The following is a 17,646-nucleotide window of genomic DNA, read 5'->3' as shown; positions in this document are numbered from 1 at the left end:
GTGGGCAAGGATCTTTGCCTGTTGGGTTCACTGGTACAGACATATATAGAACAGTGCTTTGGTCATGGTAGGTGCTCTGTACATTCTTGAATAAATGAATAATCACCCTACTCAGTGTCTCTTATAGAGATGATTTGGCTTCAGTGGCTTCCCATTAAGAGCATTGTTCTCATTGCCAAATCCATGTCCCCAGTCAAGAGGTTTCATTAGGAGATCAGACACATCGGAGACATCAGCCCTTTGGTGCCTGAAAGCTGTGGTCTTGGTCTCTGGCTGCCTAATTCCCTCTGGATTTAGGATAGGAAAATGGAGGTAGAGGACACATTCAGATACCCCAAACTTAATAAATATTTTAAAAGAAAGGATGACATTTTTTGAAAAATAATGTCTTAGTACTGATTGACGTTTGTGTAAATGTCCAGTCCTGCATTAGGGCACTTACACAGTAGGAGGCATCCAGGGGGACAGTCATCACCCCAAGAACCTCTCCAAAAGTAGCTTTCTATTATCACCTTAGGAAACTACAGAAAGTTCCCCAAGGATAAGCCCGCATTTTGCTGACCATCTTCTAGTTCCAGCCTCATGCTCGCTCAGTCGTAGGTTGGAAGGAACCAAATTGAAACAAATTAAAAATATGCAGGAACCATCCCCTGTGAGATCACAGAAAAACAAGAGGGAGAAAAGATGGGATTATGGATAGGGAGCTGAGCTACTTCTCTCTCATTTGGGTGAAGCATTGGTGAACCCAGAGGAGAAAGCATCCAAGTCCTGTGTGACACCAAGAAAGGTGCGTAGATCATCAAAGCATACAGGTAGAGGTCCTTTGTTCTCCCTTCTCCCTTCAAAGAAAACAAACTTCACAAGCTAGAGTTTGGAAACGAATGCACTTCTAGACAGTCCTCCTCGGTGCATCGGCATCAGCGGGAGGCAGCATCCTATAGTGTGGGTCCAAGGTGCCAGCTCTGGAGTCACACTGCTCTGAATCCCAGCCCTGTCATCACTACTCTTGACACCTCTTGCCTCCTAACCTCGGTTTCCATTGTCGGAAAAGAGGAATAATAATAGCAGCACCCTTCGTAGGAGGATTAAACGAGATAATCCACACAGTGCTCGGCACAATGCCTGGTACACGGGCAGCGTTCAGCAGAAGTAGTGTGCTACAGAGCTGCTGGAGCTACTATCCCTGTAGAAATTTTACATGAAAAATGGTGTGTGTGTTGGGGGCGGAGGATTATCTAGGGTTACTGCCTGGGGAGGGACAGTTGGCCACCCAGACAGATCCTTACAGAGTAGTATTTTCCTTGGTGAATTAACTATATTCCAGGGTTTGCCTGTCAACCATGCAGTCTTAGAAAGGTGATCTTGTGCTTCTCAGGAATGCTGACTGCCACTTTCAAAGCCCAGAAGATTTCATTTATTTTATTTTTTTTATACAGAATGTTCTTATTAGTTATCTATTTTATACATATTCGTGTATATATGTCAATCCCAATCTCCCATTTCATCCCACCACCACCGCACCCCCCCGCCACTTTACCCCCTTGGTGTCCATACCCAGAGGAGCCTTAAAGCTAGAATTATCAGTTGGTTAGTGCACACATTCTCCCTCTACAGGTAAGTTCCAAAGGCCAAGCGCCTACACAGTGTGGATTTAGAATAAGCAGAGTCACACATGATCAGAAGGTTTACTGTCTCCTGGTTTTGAGGACCTAGGACATCCAGGTGGGCAGGAAGGACAGTCTTTTTCAGGAGGACAGGCTCACTCCCTGGGCCCACACAGGCACCCCCTCTTCCCAAGGGCAGCACAAGTCAAGTCACCTTTTTCTCCAATTTACTTGCTAGCCACCCTCCCTTTAATGGGAGCATTCGTTCTCCAGATGTGTCAACACCTTGACCAGTTACTGTCTGGGTTCAACTTGGGTGTCTCTTACAGATGATTTTGCATAACTCTGGATCAGTCTCGTAATTCCATCCTGAAATATGGTAGATGATCTTATTTCATCCATTTCTGGACTCTAAGAGGAATACTTCAATGTTGCCCCCTTGCACTCTTTTCTCCAGACCCAGCAGACCAAGAATTGACAAAATGCTGAATAAGAGCTGGGCCCAACAAGCTAAAGGCATGTGCCAGCACTGCACCCAGCTTTAGGACTGGATAGAGCTTCAGCCCGGCCTAGGCCCCCCCTTGGCTCTTTCATCACCTCCTGCTGTGCTCCTCTACTAGCCGTGGGCAGGCCAGAAAGTCTGGAAATGCTTTGTCTAAAGACTGACCTCTATTGCTTTGGCATTGCCCTAAATTGGCATCCATGAACAGATCCACTTCCACACTCCACAGTCAGTGGAGTCTCCTTATGGCTTTTTATGGTACCCATACTTTTCCTTCCCAGCATTTATCACAAACGAAATGAAATCATCCTTTGTGCATATTTTGTTGTTGTTACTGTTTAATGATTAATTTGCCCATGAAAGAAGAAACTATGTTTGTTTTTTTACTGCTGTACCCAAGAGTTAAAACAATGCGTGGAACATATAGGGTTTAATGAATGTATATTGATTGATTAATGATTCTTAGGACAACTGTCTTTCAAACTGAGGGGCTTAACCTACTTATGCATTATGAAATCAGTTTAGTGGGTCACAACCAGCAGGAAGAAAAGAAGAAATGGAGTAGGATAGAAAAGAAGAAATGGAATAGGATAGAAAAGATGATCATGTATCACACATAAGGAATTCTTTACTCATTCCATGTGAATATGTCTAGACAACACAACACATACACACGTGCATAAATGCACACATACTCTGTAATCTGAATAAGGTGCTATTGTCTAGGACGGGCAGAAGGAGAGGTGATGCAGGGAGTGTTGTTTGAAAAGCCTGCTCGCTTTTATAATAATTTTTATTTGTAAAAAAGAAAAAAATCCTAGAATTTTGTGCACTCAACTCTAATAATAAGGTTCAAAACCAGTTTTGACTAGTGTGTGTAGAAGGACAGGGCTAAATCTGAATCTCCAGGTAGGTGTATGAGTTTTATATTCATCAAAAGAAGGTGCTGGGCTTCCCTGGTGGCACAGTGGTTGAGAGTCCGCCTGCCGATGCAGGGGACAGGGGTTCGTGCCCCGGTCCGGGAAGATCCCACGTGCCGTGGAGCGGCTGGGCCCGTGAGCCATGGCCGCTGAGCCTGCGCGTCCGGAGCCTGTGCTCCGCAACGGGAAGAGGGTGCTGATTTAAAATATGGATATATGCTCTGTTTCAGTTTTCTATGGCTGCATAACAAACTCTTCCAAAGAGTGGTGTCCTAGAAAACAACCATTGTATTCTGCAGTCAGCCCTGGGCTCAGCTGGGCAGTTCTTCTGGGCTTCCTGTAGTCCTGAATGTGGCTGCATTCAATTGGCTGGTTGACTAGAGGCTGGGGGCTCAGCTGAGATGACCTTACCTCCGTGAAGCTGTCTCTCTTCACCGAGTCTTGGGTCCTTCCTCTCTCTCCATGTGGTCTCTCCAGCAAGGTGTTCAGACTTCCTTATTTGGCAGCTCAGGGCTCCCAGGACTTCTTAATGTGTAAGCCCAGAACTGGCACCTGGCCAATTTTGCCACCTTCTGTAGGTTAAAGCCAGTCCCAGGCCCAGTCCTGATTCAAGGAGAGGAGACTATACAAGTAGTAATATTACGACAAATGTAATAGCATATCATACTCTCCTTGGTCCAAACTGCATATTCCTCCCACCCCACCTCTGTAATGTTTTGCTAACGTGAGCCCCATTTCCTGCAGTGCCTTCCCTTGACTTCTCCATTTACTGAAATCCTATTCATTCTTCCGGGTCCGGCTCAAAGCTACTTCTGCGTCTGTTTCCTTGACACATCCCCTTATCTCATGCTGGAAAGAATCATGCCCTTATCAGTATTCTCAGTACTCAGTACTCTCATGGCGTCATGTCTGTATTTCATATCATGCCTTGACATAGAGTTTTACAAACAACGCACACAGGTGCAGCTCCCTTTCTAGATTCTAAGCTGCTTATCTAAGATTAAGTGATCAATAGCTTTTGAAAAATAAACTGGTTCTCTGTGCCTTTTCCATGATAACCCTACATATTTATAATTTCTCACTAGTATAAGGAGACAGGTAGCGAGATGCTTAAAACTATTGCAGTAAAAAACCAATATGGAGCACCAGCATAAAACAACAATTACCTTTTACATCTTTAGAAATCCCTTTTCTGGACAGTAATTTTCATACCTGGATTTTTTTTGTCTTGCGTTTTTCCAAAATAGTATATACTTAATTTCTTTATATGGTGATTTCCCTTTGCCTATCACAAAGAAGCTTCATCTCTTACGTTGGAAAAATATACATTTCCACCAATTTATATTTTATGGAAATGATTGAAGAACCATCAGCCTTTACACAATAGTATCATCGATCAAATACATAGCAGATTTGAAGTTACCCTCTATTACTGTTAAACTATGGATTTTTCCCCTGCCCCAACTATGTACATTGGTAGTCTTAATTTGTGATCTGTGGGCCCCATGGTGGCTTATGCCATTCAGAAGGAAGTTCAGTGAACCTTCTGAAATTATACGTATAAATGTGGGTACACATTTCATATCTGCATTTTTCTGGGGAGTTAGTCCAGTCATCATGTTTTTAAAGTTGAAGCACCCCAATTACATATTGATTGTAAATCTGCTTACCCTCTTAGCATTCCTCTCTTACTAATCCAGAAATAAGATTATTTTTGTACTTCATATGCAATCAGTTTCTTCTGGAGAAATTTACATAAACGCTTCACTCTTGTCTTTCATCTTTGCCTTATACTTCTAGTTAACACTAACATTATGCTACAAACTCTCCTACCTGAGATTCCCTGTCATCTCTCTGGAAACTTCACCAACATGAGCTTTCTTAAACTGGTGGACTTGCTACCTCTCATGTGAACCCTGGACCAGCAGGGTGAGCATCAGCTGGGCACTCGTGAGAAACTCGAAAAGGCAGACCTGTTAAATCAGAACCTGGGGACTTCCCTGGCGGTCCAGTGGTTAAGACTTCCCCTTCCAGTGCAGGGAGTGTGGGTTCGATCCCTGGTCGGGGAGCTAAGATCCCACATGCCTCAGGACCAAAAAACCAAAACATAAAAAAAAACAGGAGCAATACTGTAACAAATTCAATAAACACTTTAAAAAATGGTCCACAACAACAAGAACAAAATCTTAAAAAAAAAAAAAAAAATCAGAACCTGCATTTTAACAAGATCCCTGGGAGATTCCTAAGGACATTAAAGCTTAAGAAACCTAGAACTGGTGCATCTAATATCTCACTTTCCTGTTTTTCAGACTTTAAGGATTTGCGTTTTAAATTTTCCATTAACAATTACCGTAAGATTTATATTTTAATATCACCTAACAGTTTTGAGTAAATCTCTTAACTTCAGAATTTGCAAGGGGCTAGGAGTGGGAGAGTGAGCCAATTAGTTGGACTGAGTATTAAACAGCACTACTATTCAGGACATATGTATAGTTTCCGTGATTCCCAACAGAATTTATGGTACCTACAGCCTCTACTCTTTGTTTTAGTGTCTGTGCTTCTCTACTGTATTTAAAAACATTTACAGGGAGAGGCCAGAAAATTAATTATTTTAAGACGAATATTATGGAAGAAATAACTTTACTAAAAATTGAAAATGCAGTGCTTATGCTGAATTACATTGGAAAAATCCAGTTTATAATCTGAAAATTTTCTAAGGCAGAATTTTCTGTCCCAGTTTCTCATGGGAAATCTAGCAGTACCAAATTAGACATCTTTTCTGCTCTATGGTGTGTGTACCAAACACTCTTTCTCTCCAACATTTGACTTTCATCTCTAAGAGTTTAGGGAATTTATGGCTTGGTGCATTTGATGTGGCACCGTTCCACATGTGAGGCATGGTAATTTGGATAGCATGATAGAAGTGTGTGCCAAGAATAATTGGCTTCTGTATTGCGGAACAACTCAAATACTATGTGTATCACAGCATGTAATTTGGGTGTACAAGATGTCTGTAGTTCAAAGTGCTTTACTCCTCTGCAGTGGCAAGCCGGGCTTCCTGTTGGCTGGCTCCTTGTGTTTGCATTCAACAGCCTGGGTGCAGTTAGAAAGAAAGAACCCATCTAGAAAGTGCATTCTCATTATGCTGCAAATGGATAGACCTTAGCTCCAAGATTCTTTCCCTCCCTCCTTCCTCCCATTAAAAATAATACAAAGCAGTTCTTTCTCTGCTTACTTTGACTCTTTGTCAGCTTTCTCAAGCAGTGTTTCCTTGCTATTATTAAGAATTAGCTGAGGCTCTGATACAACATGCAGATTCCCAGGCTACTCCTCTTCAAATCTGATTGAGTAGCTTGGGAAGAAATAGAAGAACTTGCATTTTAACTAGTGTCCCAAGCTTATAACCAAGCTAGTTTGAGAAGCACTAAAGTTCTCATATGGAAAGGCTTTGGAGTAAGATGGACCCTGGTTATCAACACCTGCTGTATGACTTTGGGTAAATTACCTAAACTTTTTGAGCCCTGGTTTTTAATGTGTAAGAGAGGGGTAATGCTAACTCATAGTATTGCCATAATGGGACAGTCTGTATAAAGCACCCAACATAGTGCATGATTTATAGTTTATAGTCAGTAATGTTTATCCCTTTATCTCATTGCAGAGTAAGGCTTTTGAAGGGTTAATTTTGAATTTTCCCAAAAAGTTTATCTGTGTTAGGTATAATTTCTAAAGTAAAACACAGGTAATGAAACACAGCCAAATTTTAATTCAGCAAAGGTTTTTGAGGGTCTATGGTATGTCATGAATTTGAACATACAATTATCTATTTTAATCATCACAATAAACCCTATATGTGGTAGATATAGTCATTCCCATATAACAGATATATCAACTGAGGCTCAGGGATAACTTTACACTTAGTTAAGTGGCAGAAGTACATCTAGATATTAGAGGCCCAGTCCAGTAGTCTTTCTCCTCTATCACGACAACTTTTGCCCTCGATATTTTGTCTGTTTTTAAAATAACTAACGTCTACACCCTTGTCCACATATTTACACAAATAGCTATGAAGTTACAAAATAAAGTTAATTTTCTGAGTGATTTTCTTTTCAAATCATCTTAATTATTTATTTCATGAAAACTATTTATATGGATCAGTGGTCCTCAAACTTAAATGCATGAAGGGTCAGACAGGTAATGTAAAAGGACGAGCTGGGCAGCTATCAGACAAGAAGGAGTGGTAGGGACTATGGCAAACTAGAGGGAATAGCCCATCTAAAGGAAGCAACTTCTGTTCAGCTCCAGGCTCTTGTTGAAGGGCCAGGATGTGGGTTCCCTAATGTCAAATCTTTAGCTTTTTTAAGACAGGAAGAATTCCAGAATTTTATGTGAAATTTCCCAATTTTTAAACAATGTGTGTGGGCCAAACCACATCTGTGGACCACATCTGGCCGGAAGACTGCCAGTTTGCAGTCTTGACCCAGCTGCCCTTAATTCTCCACTTCTCTTGACCTGGTAAATAGTCCATTTAAATAGCTTGGATACATGGTGGGCCCTTCTGGGTAGTGTCTTCACAATATACATAAATTTCAGGACTGACCTTTAGTTTCCCAGGTTCAGAATTTTTATTTTCTCAGAACCCAGTTAGGTTGAGTGCTCTTACTGATATTCAGAACTCAAGAACTTCATGCAAAAAGAAGGACACTAATGAAGTAATTTACAGTGAGAAATATATTGCTGAGTAGATAGGATACTATATTAGCCTGATCAGTTAATTCTCTCCTTGTAATTCATCCGCCTGGGAAGCAAACTCTAATCGGAAGCTGGTTTTATGCATAGGGAGTCAGAACCCAGAAGCCGACGGACTTGAAAGAAGTACCTCCCTGTAGTGGGTCTTAAAATCTTCCTCTCCTTATGGGAGCCTTGCCAGTGGGTTGAAATATTAGGACTCTGCCCCCACCCCGACTCAGATATGCCAAATAGACACTGAACAAGTGCCTTCTTTACTATTATAGGACTGGTTCTCAAACTCATGCCCAGAGATTTTGTTAAAACACAGATTGCAGGGCTTTATACCCCAAGGATTATGATTCAATACTTCTGAGGCCGGACCTGAGAATTTTGCATTTCTAACAAGTTCTCAAGTGATGTGGATGCTGCTGGGCTGCTAGATGAGAAACTCCCTTTGAGAACTATTGGGTTGGCCAAAAAGTTCATTTGGGTTTTTCCACAAGGTGTTATGGAAAACGCAAACGAACTTTTTGGCAAACCTGATACTTCACTCCAATTCATCTTCACCTACTGCTCTTGTCTGTGTCTCTGCTATGCTAAGATAGTCACATCCTAATGCTGGGGATGGAACCCGGATGTTTGGACAATTTTAGGTTGTCATTTTTACCTTTTTAAAGTATTTCACTTAAGTGAAAATATTTGATTAATTGCTTTAATTTGTCAAATCCAAAATGCCATTGATTATTAAACACACCTAGAATTTAGAGACATTAAAATTGCAAAAAAATGAATGCACTTTGGGGCAATCTCCCTGGATTATGTTATATAAAGCTCAACTGGGTGGATACATTTGAAGAAAGGACTCTGTGTCTTCTTTGAACAAACACAAGATGAATTTTAAGCTTATCTTTCCCAGTTCTTTTGTTGTTTTTTTTTAAATTTTTATTGGAATATAGTTGATTTACACTGTTGTGTTAGTTTCAGGTGTTCAACAAAGTGAATCAGTTATACATATGCATGTATCAACTTTTTTTTTTTAATTCTTTTTCCATATAGCCACCTTTCCCAGTCCTTAGTAGAAAAGACACTGCTGGCACAGTGATCTATGGCTGACTTTGTCATCTAATTGAAATTTATTGTTATTGTATTTGTCCTCTGCTGCTCCAATCCAACCCTGGAATGCCAGATCTTCACTATGGAATGAATCTCTTTTTGCCTTACTAGATTGGTAGGGCCATGCACCTTTTTTAAATGGTTGATTATCAGACTCACTGTTTCCTTGGCCACGCAGGAAAGGACAATTAGGACAAGAGTTGCTCAACTGTCCTAATCCTACCTTGTGTTTATGGTCATAAATTACTGGTCCTACGAAAAAAGGACTTGGAAAAAATGACTGTTAACTTCAGTAAGCATCTTCATGCATATGTAAGAGGATGACTTGAGAGGCAGAAATTCTGACTGTATGCTTGCACTTCTCAGTCTATTATTGGAAACCTCTTGGGGGTTCATTTATTTATTAGTTTTTGAAAAAAACCACTAAGTGAAGTCCCTTAGTTATGTAAATATTAGGCCAGGCATCTCTTTCTTCAGAGAAAGAGTGTGAAAAGAGCTCCCCCTTTTCATTAAAACCTGCCCCTCTCCTTGGCAATATTTAAAGGGAGAGTAGACCAATTTACCTAAGAATTTGGGAGTGTACTAGGAGAAAAAGAGACTGAACCCTCAGCTTTCTCTCTGAAATGAGAAGTAAGAGAAACACATTAAATGGATCAAGGTGGCGTCACACGGTCTGTGGTCAGGGGAGAATGTTGATACAACAGGCCTTGAAGGGGCTAACACATCAGGATGAAGGGGAAGCCTGAGCTGCCTGCTCTAGGCAATGACCTAAGGTTGATGATGAGGGCTGATTTTTGTCTAAATAAGTGAGAGTGATCAAAGAGCTACAGTCTTGGTGTTTGAGGCTGGTCCATCCTAGAAGCCAGGGGAGTCCTGAACCAGCAGATCATAGAACTTCACAGGGCCAGTGTTCAGCTGGGATACCACATGGCGATGGCAGAAGCCTTCATGCTAATTGGCAGTCCTCTCTCCACCTGAAGTTTAGGAGCAAGGCTCTACTTCAGACTGAATAACCAAGAAGGGGGAGTTTTCAAGGAGGGTGAGACTGGATTTCCTACTGAAAGGCTCCAGTAATTAACTGGAAAAACAAAAGAGATGTGACAATATTTACATCTAAGTAATATTTACATCTGTGGATATAGAATCAAGTGAGACAAGATCTATTATGACAAGCAGGTAGACTCGAAAGAAAAGTATTCAAGGTTAGTTAGGGAAACTGACAGTTATTCATTTAGCAGACTATTGAGTATCTCCTGTGTGTCAGAACTGGGACCCACAGCAAGATGAAATAACACAACCTCTACACTCAGAGGGTTTTCCAAACTCAATAGAATAGCTGTAATACTGGAAGTGCTTGTAAAGATATACTCAAGTTTGCTGTCCGAGTTTCCCTGTCTTCTAGAAAAGGCTGGATATACATACTGTAGATAGTAATTGACTTACACCCTAGAGGCCATTTGGAACCTCTCCATAAATAAAAGAAAGAAGGGCATTTCAGACAGGGAATAGCATTATAAAGTCACAGACATGTGAAAAAAGAGATGATTATTTCTGAGTAGCTAGTAGTATATAGGGCACAAACAGATGGAAAGGAAAGGAATAAGATTAGGTATGAATGCAGGTGGAGGCCACCTTCTAAAGTTTTTAACTTATATTTACAGATAGTGGTGCACCACCAAATATAAGTATAGCTTGCTGTGTTCTATATTTTTGAGAAATCACTTAGGTGACCTAGGTGGAACAGGTAGTGAATGAGACTGAGAAAAAAGGATCAGTGAAGCCCCTGGAAACAGGGAGGGAGACCAGTTTGGGAGAGTATTAAAACGTGCTAAGCATGACATTGTGAAAGAAAATTGGAATCTGTACCATATGCTGAGTGTTATGGACAATAAAGATGGTATAGACCCTGCTCTCAACACGCTTAAGCCATAAAACAAGTAAAACATGAGAGCAGGAGCCTATGTAGTTCAAAGCACTGAAGAAGGTATACAGTAATGACTTACCATCGTGGTTATATTTGGTTGAGAATGCTGCTGGGAGGAGAGTGTGAGGAAGTGATTGATGACTGTAGTGGAGGAAGAGATAAGAGGATTAGAAGCAATAGCTTAAAAGAAAAAAGGCTTCAAAACATTCAAACCTCCTTTGTATAATGGTGGACACTATTTTGAGAATGTCAATTTCAGGAGACACCATAATAATGTGTTTGTGTGTGTGCTTAAAAAGCCACCACCATAAAAGATCTGGAGTCCACTCATAAAGTTCAAGTACCAATTTTTGCCCGTGAGTGTGGAACATTCTGCTTTTCTACAAACATAACTGTCACATTATAAGGCATAGCTCTCATTTTCTTGGCAATTTAGTGTCAATATAAACATGTATATGACTTGTGGTGAATATGGTGATTCTCACTTTATAACCAAAGAGGGTGGATGTTACAGCTTGTGAGCAGTTATAACCGTAAAGCCTGCAGTGTGAGTCACCAGGTTGGCCCAGGAATTAAGATGTGTTATTATTCATGCTGGTTAGCTGAAGTTCCTGCGCTAACCTCGTTGGAGTTTGCATTGTTGTCAAAGGACGAGATCTTTAGTGATAGATCAAGTGTGTGAATTCTGCTCCTAGTTCTTTTGCTAACTGGTTCTGTAGTTTGGGGCAAACTTTTTAATCTTTCTGTTCTCAGTTTCTCTATCTGTAAGCAAGGGATCAGACCAAATTCCACCCAATATTGAGAAATCAGCGATTCTGTGGTATGGCAGAGACTGCTAATGATGACTAAATATGCTCAACAGATTTGTTCAGTTGGTGACCAGTATAATGATGGTTACAAAGTGAATCTTAATTATATTGGGTGGCATCTGCCAAGCCTAAAGACAACATTTCTTAGCCTCCCTTAGAAATAGGTGTAGCTAATGAAATGTGAGCAGAGAGAGCTCCTGCCCAGAAGCACTCCCTTTTACCCTTGCTCCTCTTCCTGTAGCATTGACTTGGGATAGTTCATGTGATGACTGGAGCACCAGTGGCCATCTTGCAACCTGAATGGTCTTAAGAATACAAGGCATATCTTAAGGATGGTGGAGCAGAAAGATAATAGGAGCCTGGTTCTCTGGTGAAAATAGTGTCATCATTCAACCTTGGCCTACCTCTGGATTTTCTTCATATGAGACAAAAATAAACCTCTCTCACTGAAGCCACTACTAGCCACCTAATTCAATTTCTAACTAATGTATTGGTATCAGGTTACCTTTATATAATTTTACATCACTAGGTTCTCTCTTTGCAATTTGGGAGACAATAGCTTATAATAAACCTGGAAGTTTTTGGTGCTATGAGGTGCAACATAATTCACCAAATATCTAAAATTAATTAATGAATGAATTTATGAAAACACAGCCACAATATGTAAAGAATTGCCAATGCTTGGTACAAACTGGGAGGAAGAAAATCAAGGGCTGTTTATTAATCAAGGAAACTACAGAATTTTTAAAATATTGGAAGTTGTTGGGATTTGGGGAGCTAAAAGTACTTTTGATCTTAGTTTGTAGCAAGTTCACATTTTAATAGAATGGAAACCTCTAGTTTTCAGTACACCTGTGCTTTGATCTCCTTGTCTGTCATTGCAATGTGATTATGAGGATTACTGGGTCATTCTCAGACTAAGTTGTTTTTATGATTTAATTTTCTGGGAGAGGAAGGGGATCATTAAAGGATATCATTAAAAGGAGAGACATGAGGCTTGTAATTGACCTTCCTTGAAAGTAGTCCCATCTGGAAGATTTTATCGGTAAACATTTATCAGTGCATTTGGCTTTTAAGCAGATTCTTCTCCTCTATTCTTTAAAATAAGCAGGCAAAGTCTAAAAAGAAACCACATGAGTGCCCATAGGTTGCTTTTGTGCATACTCATTGGGAAGAACATTTATATGTAAGAAAAAAATTCTCTCCTAAGATAATTATACGATTCTTTTTTTAAGTTTTGCTTCAGTGATTCTCTTTCTCAGATTATAATTTGCAGGTAATAGTGTTCTTCAATGGCAGTGCTTTGTTGTGATTTGTTTTCATGTATGTTCAGAGTGGAGGTGTTAGGAGGGATGGGATATTTGTGAAATCTAGTGTGCAGGTGCTTTGAAAATCTGTTAAAGCTCTGTTAAGCCCAGCACTAGTCTGAAACTTCATATTGTACTTTTCTAAAGTACCGCAACTGTTTTTTAGGAAGACAGACGTTGCTGTGGTTTAAATAAAAGTACCAACATGACGTTATCACCTACCAGTCAGAAGACATAACCCAGGCAGTCTTGTAAAGTTGTGTTTTGTGGGTATCAGAAGAGTTGCTTCCATTTTCACATATCTTAAAGTTTTCCTGTTTGGTTGGTTTTGCTTGTTGACTTGTGTGTGTCAATAATCACAACCTTTGTCATTTTCCAGTTCCATATCCACTTTCAGAGAGAGAAGATTTCTTTTTTAAAAATCTATTTTGAAGTTTTACATTTACTGAAATATTTCCCCTCATTGATAGCCAACTCTGTTTCTTCCATTCCCTTGAGCATACTCTCTAGTCAATTTAAAAAGCAACATCGACATATCACACACCCATAAGCAGTTGTTACACACTTGTTTTCACACTCAGTAAAATGTCCTGGCTGCATTTCTCCTACATGTTGTATATTGATGACGTCATTTCTCCACTTAATGGGGTTCCATGAGGTTTTAGGTAAAGTATGGGTACCATTTGGATTAGACTTGTTTATGAGGGTTAGTCTATGGGTCCTATTATCAGAGCTCTCTCCAATTTTGGCTTCATCCCGTTTCCATACACCTGGGGACAGCACCAATGTCAGAATCCTAGAGCTGTATCTTTCCAGGTTTTTCATCCAACAAAAAAAAAGAGCTTGTCTCTCTAGTAGCTCCCATACAATAAGGTTGTAAACACTACAACCAATCAAAGTGACCCCACCTAACAGTGAGCAGGTTCCCTGAAGGGAATCAGGGTATTGTTTTCCAAGGAAAGGAAAACCGAATGCTGGGCATCCGTAACGACCAGTTGCTCACTAGCGATACAGGCCTATTTCTTCATGAGATAGCAGCTTCTCATTGTGTATGGACTTCATGACAGATCAATCACAGCTAACTAGTAAATTCTGAAGTCTTATTGCATGCCTGAACTCTAGGCCAGTTACGTCTGTCTATAGCTCAGAAGGACTGCCACAGCAAAGGGAGCAGGGCAAACAAACCACATTACACTAATTATCAAGTTAACCATCGCTAGGGCCCACCTTTGTTCACAACTTGATACCCCTACAACAGACTCCCACACAGATCACTTATCTCCATCTTGAAGGAAAACACTAGATGTTTTTATCCTCTTACTTTTCTCTGCAGTAACCAGCACAGTGCTTTGTACATGATACACAATTAAGCAACATTTGTGAAATGAATAAAGAACATTTGAGGGAAATAAAAAGCAGTCATTCCTCATCAGGAATGAGTTGAGAACCACCGGCATAGCCTGTTTGACAGCTTGGACTGGATTCTGTTTCAGGTTTGGTTTTTGGAAACTCTCCTTATTTTAAGTAGGAATGATTATTAAAATGATTTCATACTTATTAATCTATTATTATCAGTCTTAGCCAATTATAAAAATGGGATGGAAAATTAGGGTGGAGAAACTTGAATGTTATAAACAGTTGAGCATATTGTATACATAGTGAAGAAAATATTTTCTTCATTTTTTTTTTTTTTTCTGGTAGCTAAGGTAATACCAGAAGAACTCAAGAGTAGACTTGAAGTGATATCAGAAGAAGGTGGTTACCCAAGTTTACTGACTGCTGGTAGGTGGCCAGAAATAATGAGAGGGTACAATAGATATGTTCAGTTTTCTTGGCACACATAGCTATTTAATTATCTCATTTCTGAAAGAACTATAGCTCCACTGTTACCTAAGTTTATCCTTTAGCTGCTTAATATAGTAATACCCCTAGTGTAAAAGAGGGAATCAATTACTGTGATAACCTGGATCTTTTGTAAAAGAATACTAGCATACCAAGGAGGGTTTTTGTTTTTTGTCTTAGTCTATTTTTTGTCCCTTTCCTTTTTAGGTAAGAATTAGCATCTAAAAACACCACATTATGGGATTGTAAATACAATGTTTCCGTTGTAACTTAATAAGCATAAAAATAAACAGTCACTTCTCCACTTTTGCCATACAGGAGAGTTGAATGCTGGGTCATTAGTTACTAGCAAAAGTCCTCCTTTTTAATTTTTTTAATGACTTGCAAAATTTGCTGGTAATATACAAAGTCTAAGCGAAACTGACTTCAGAATGAGTATTGGGCTTTCATTGTTCACTGCATATTGCTCACTGACCCATCTTTTCAGAGGTATCAGCTGTATGAAAATAACAGTACACTTTTTCAGAAGCATAAAGTCAGTCAAAGTTCATCACTTTGCTCAGCCTCTTGAGACCCTGACCCAATGATGTTAGCAAAAAAGAAATTGTCTCAGGACTCCAGAGTCTCAGAGAAGTGCTAAGAGTACCCATCGTTCATTCCTGTGTTTCTACATTTAGTTTCAAAGCTGAGGATAAAAACTAGCTTCTGAGATTCCCTCTTGGGGCATCTTTTCTGTCTACTTGGGTTCCACCAGTCCTTCATTTGAACCCTCAGGCATCTCAGGCATGGTTTAACTGTAATTGAATTGTAAGTTACAAATATATTTTCTCAACATTTTGCAAGCATCCTTCCATTGTTTTCTAACATTGGTGACATCCCAATGTCTATTCAAAACCTATTTTTCTTTGGAAAAAAATGTTATGAACTTCTCTTCATCTCTGATATCTCTACACTTCATGATCAACTGTCTTGGTCTGGGTGTTCATCCCCTGTCCTGGGCGCACACTAGATCTTTTCACTCTAGACATATGGGTCCTTTAATTCTGGATTTGTTTTCTTTTCTTAGTTCATCGATAATTTTACCTTTTCCATTTTCTCTGTTTTCTCTTCCTGGGGTTCGTTAGTTGAATGTTGGACCTCCTAGATCAGATCCTTTAATCTCCTCACTTTTTTCTTCTTCTTTTTCATCTCTTTGGTGTTTTGTTATACCTTATAGAAATTTCTTCAAATTTATCTTCCAACCTTTCTATTAAAATTTTCATTTTGGCCATTTTATTTTTCAATTTCAGTACTTTCTTGTCCTCTGCTGTTGCCTTTTTAACAGCATCTATTCTTATGTCAGGAATGCATTATCTTTGTACACAAATGATAGTTCTTTAGAGGTTTTCCTCTGTCTGTTTCCTGTGGATTTCTTTATTCAGTTGATGTGGTCTGCTTATACTAGTCTCTCTTCTTTATTCTGGATAATTTCCTCAAGAGGCTGTCCATTCATATTTAAAGATCTCACCACACAAACACACACACACACACACACACACACAAAGACAACAAAACAACAACGATGATAACAACAACAAATATACCACCGAAGTTCTTTGAACATGGACGGGGCTTGTCAACTGCAGAGTTTCACTATAGCATGATTGGTTGTTCAGTTGAGTTATTCTTTGGGAATTCTGAAGTGTCATCATGACAAGATTCTCCAATTTCTGCCTGGAAGATATGCAACTGAGGGCATATACCTGACCGCTAGTGTTTGGGGAACATGGCTTAGAAGGAGGTTGTATGTCTTACTGGGAACTCTGCAGTTAAGCATCTGTTTTTCAACCTTGGGTGTCACCTTGTTTGCCACAGTGCCTGATGTCCTCAGTTTGATGTCTCTCTAGCTTACTTTCTCCAAAAAAGGTAAGATTTAGTCTCCAACAGGAGAGGGAAATAGTTGGGATCCAAAGTCTCCATATAATTTTAATGTACTTTCAGCCTCTCACTAAACTCCTGCCTTCCTTAGTGTATGCTGCCTCTAAGCTCTGCATCTCTGGGTTGGGTAGAACGTGTTGGTTCACTTTCCCTTGGAATTTGCTCTCTGCAATCATCTTCTCAATTGTGCTAAGGCAGTTTCTACTTCTCATCCACTCTCTCCCTTCTAAAAATCGTTGAAATTTCTCCTTTGATGATCTCTCCTCCCTCATTATCTGTGCCTTTGTGTGTTTTTATTCCCTTACTTTCATTTTAGTGAGGTGTCAGAAAGAGAAGATAAGCATGTATAGTTTCCCCATCTTCGCTAGAAATCCAGGGAAACTCTAGCTGAGGAGGAAGGTGGTTTGGAAGAGGACTTAGAAAAAAAGTGATCAAACAAGTTGGATGAAAGATAGCAAGATTCTAGAAGGTCCTGATGCTGACGATAGCTGACATTTATTGAGTGCTCATTATGTGCTTGGAGTTTTGCAAAAAGTTCTTTACGCGGGACATTTATTTTTGTCCTTGTAAGAACACCAGGAGGTAGGCACTGAGACATAGAGAGGTAATATGACTTGTCTAAGTTAGTAAATGGTAGAGCTGGGATTTAAATCCAAGTCTGACTCCAGAGACCATCCTCTCAACCACTAAACTATCTTGTCTCCTGTAAATTGCTTAAACAGGGATTTTAAATGAAAATGTATCTGAAAACAGTATTTTTCATGTCTATGATTTAGGAGACTTTCTTTTCTACCAAAATTATTAATTGGCCTATTTAATAATGTTTTAAGACTAGAAAATTCTTTCAGGTTTGAAAAGTAGTAAGAGAACTTTCTTCAGATGAATAGGTACTATCTGTAGGACTTTATGAGACTTAGGTACTCATCATTTTACAAACCTATAGACCATCTATTTGAATTCTGCCCTCTTACCATTTTGTA

The 17,646-nt window shown here is 39.7% G+C and overlaps 1 protein-coding gene across 8 annotated transcripts in view; it reads left to right on the top strand.

The window, feature by feature from the left end:
• Positions 1-17,646, top strand: part of PDE4D (phosphodiesterase 4D) — a 1,204,091-nt gene that overhangs the window by 1,083,120 nt on the left and 103,325 nt on the right. The gene's annotated exons all lie outside the window — the stretch shown is intronic.

The sequence above is a fragment of the Delphinapterus leucas genome, chromosome 3 (genome assembly GCF_059928025.1).
Source record: "Delphinapterus leucas isolate spDelLeu-1000000601 "Yukka" chromosome 3, BTC_Dleu_Yukka2, whole genome shotgun sequence".
In the NCBI taxonomy this organism is placed as follows: domain Eukaryota; kingdom Metazoa; phylum Chordata; class Mammalia; order Artiodactyla; family Monodontidae; genus Delphinapterus; species Delphinapterus leucas.
This window is presented reverse-complemented; position numbering and strand designations above follow the sequence as displayed.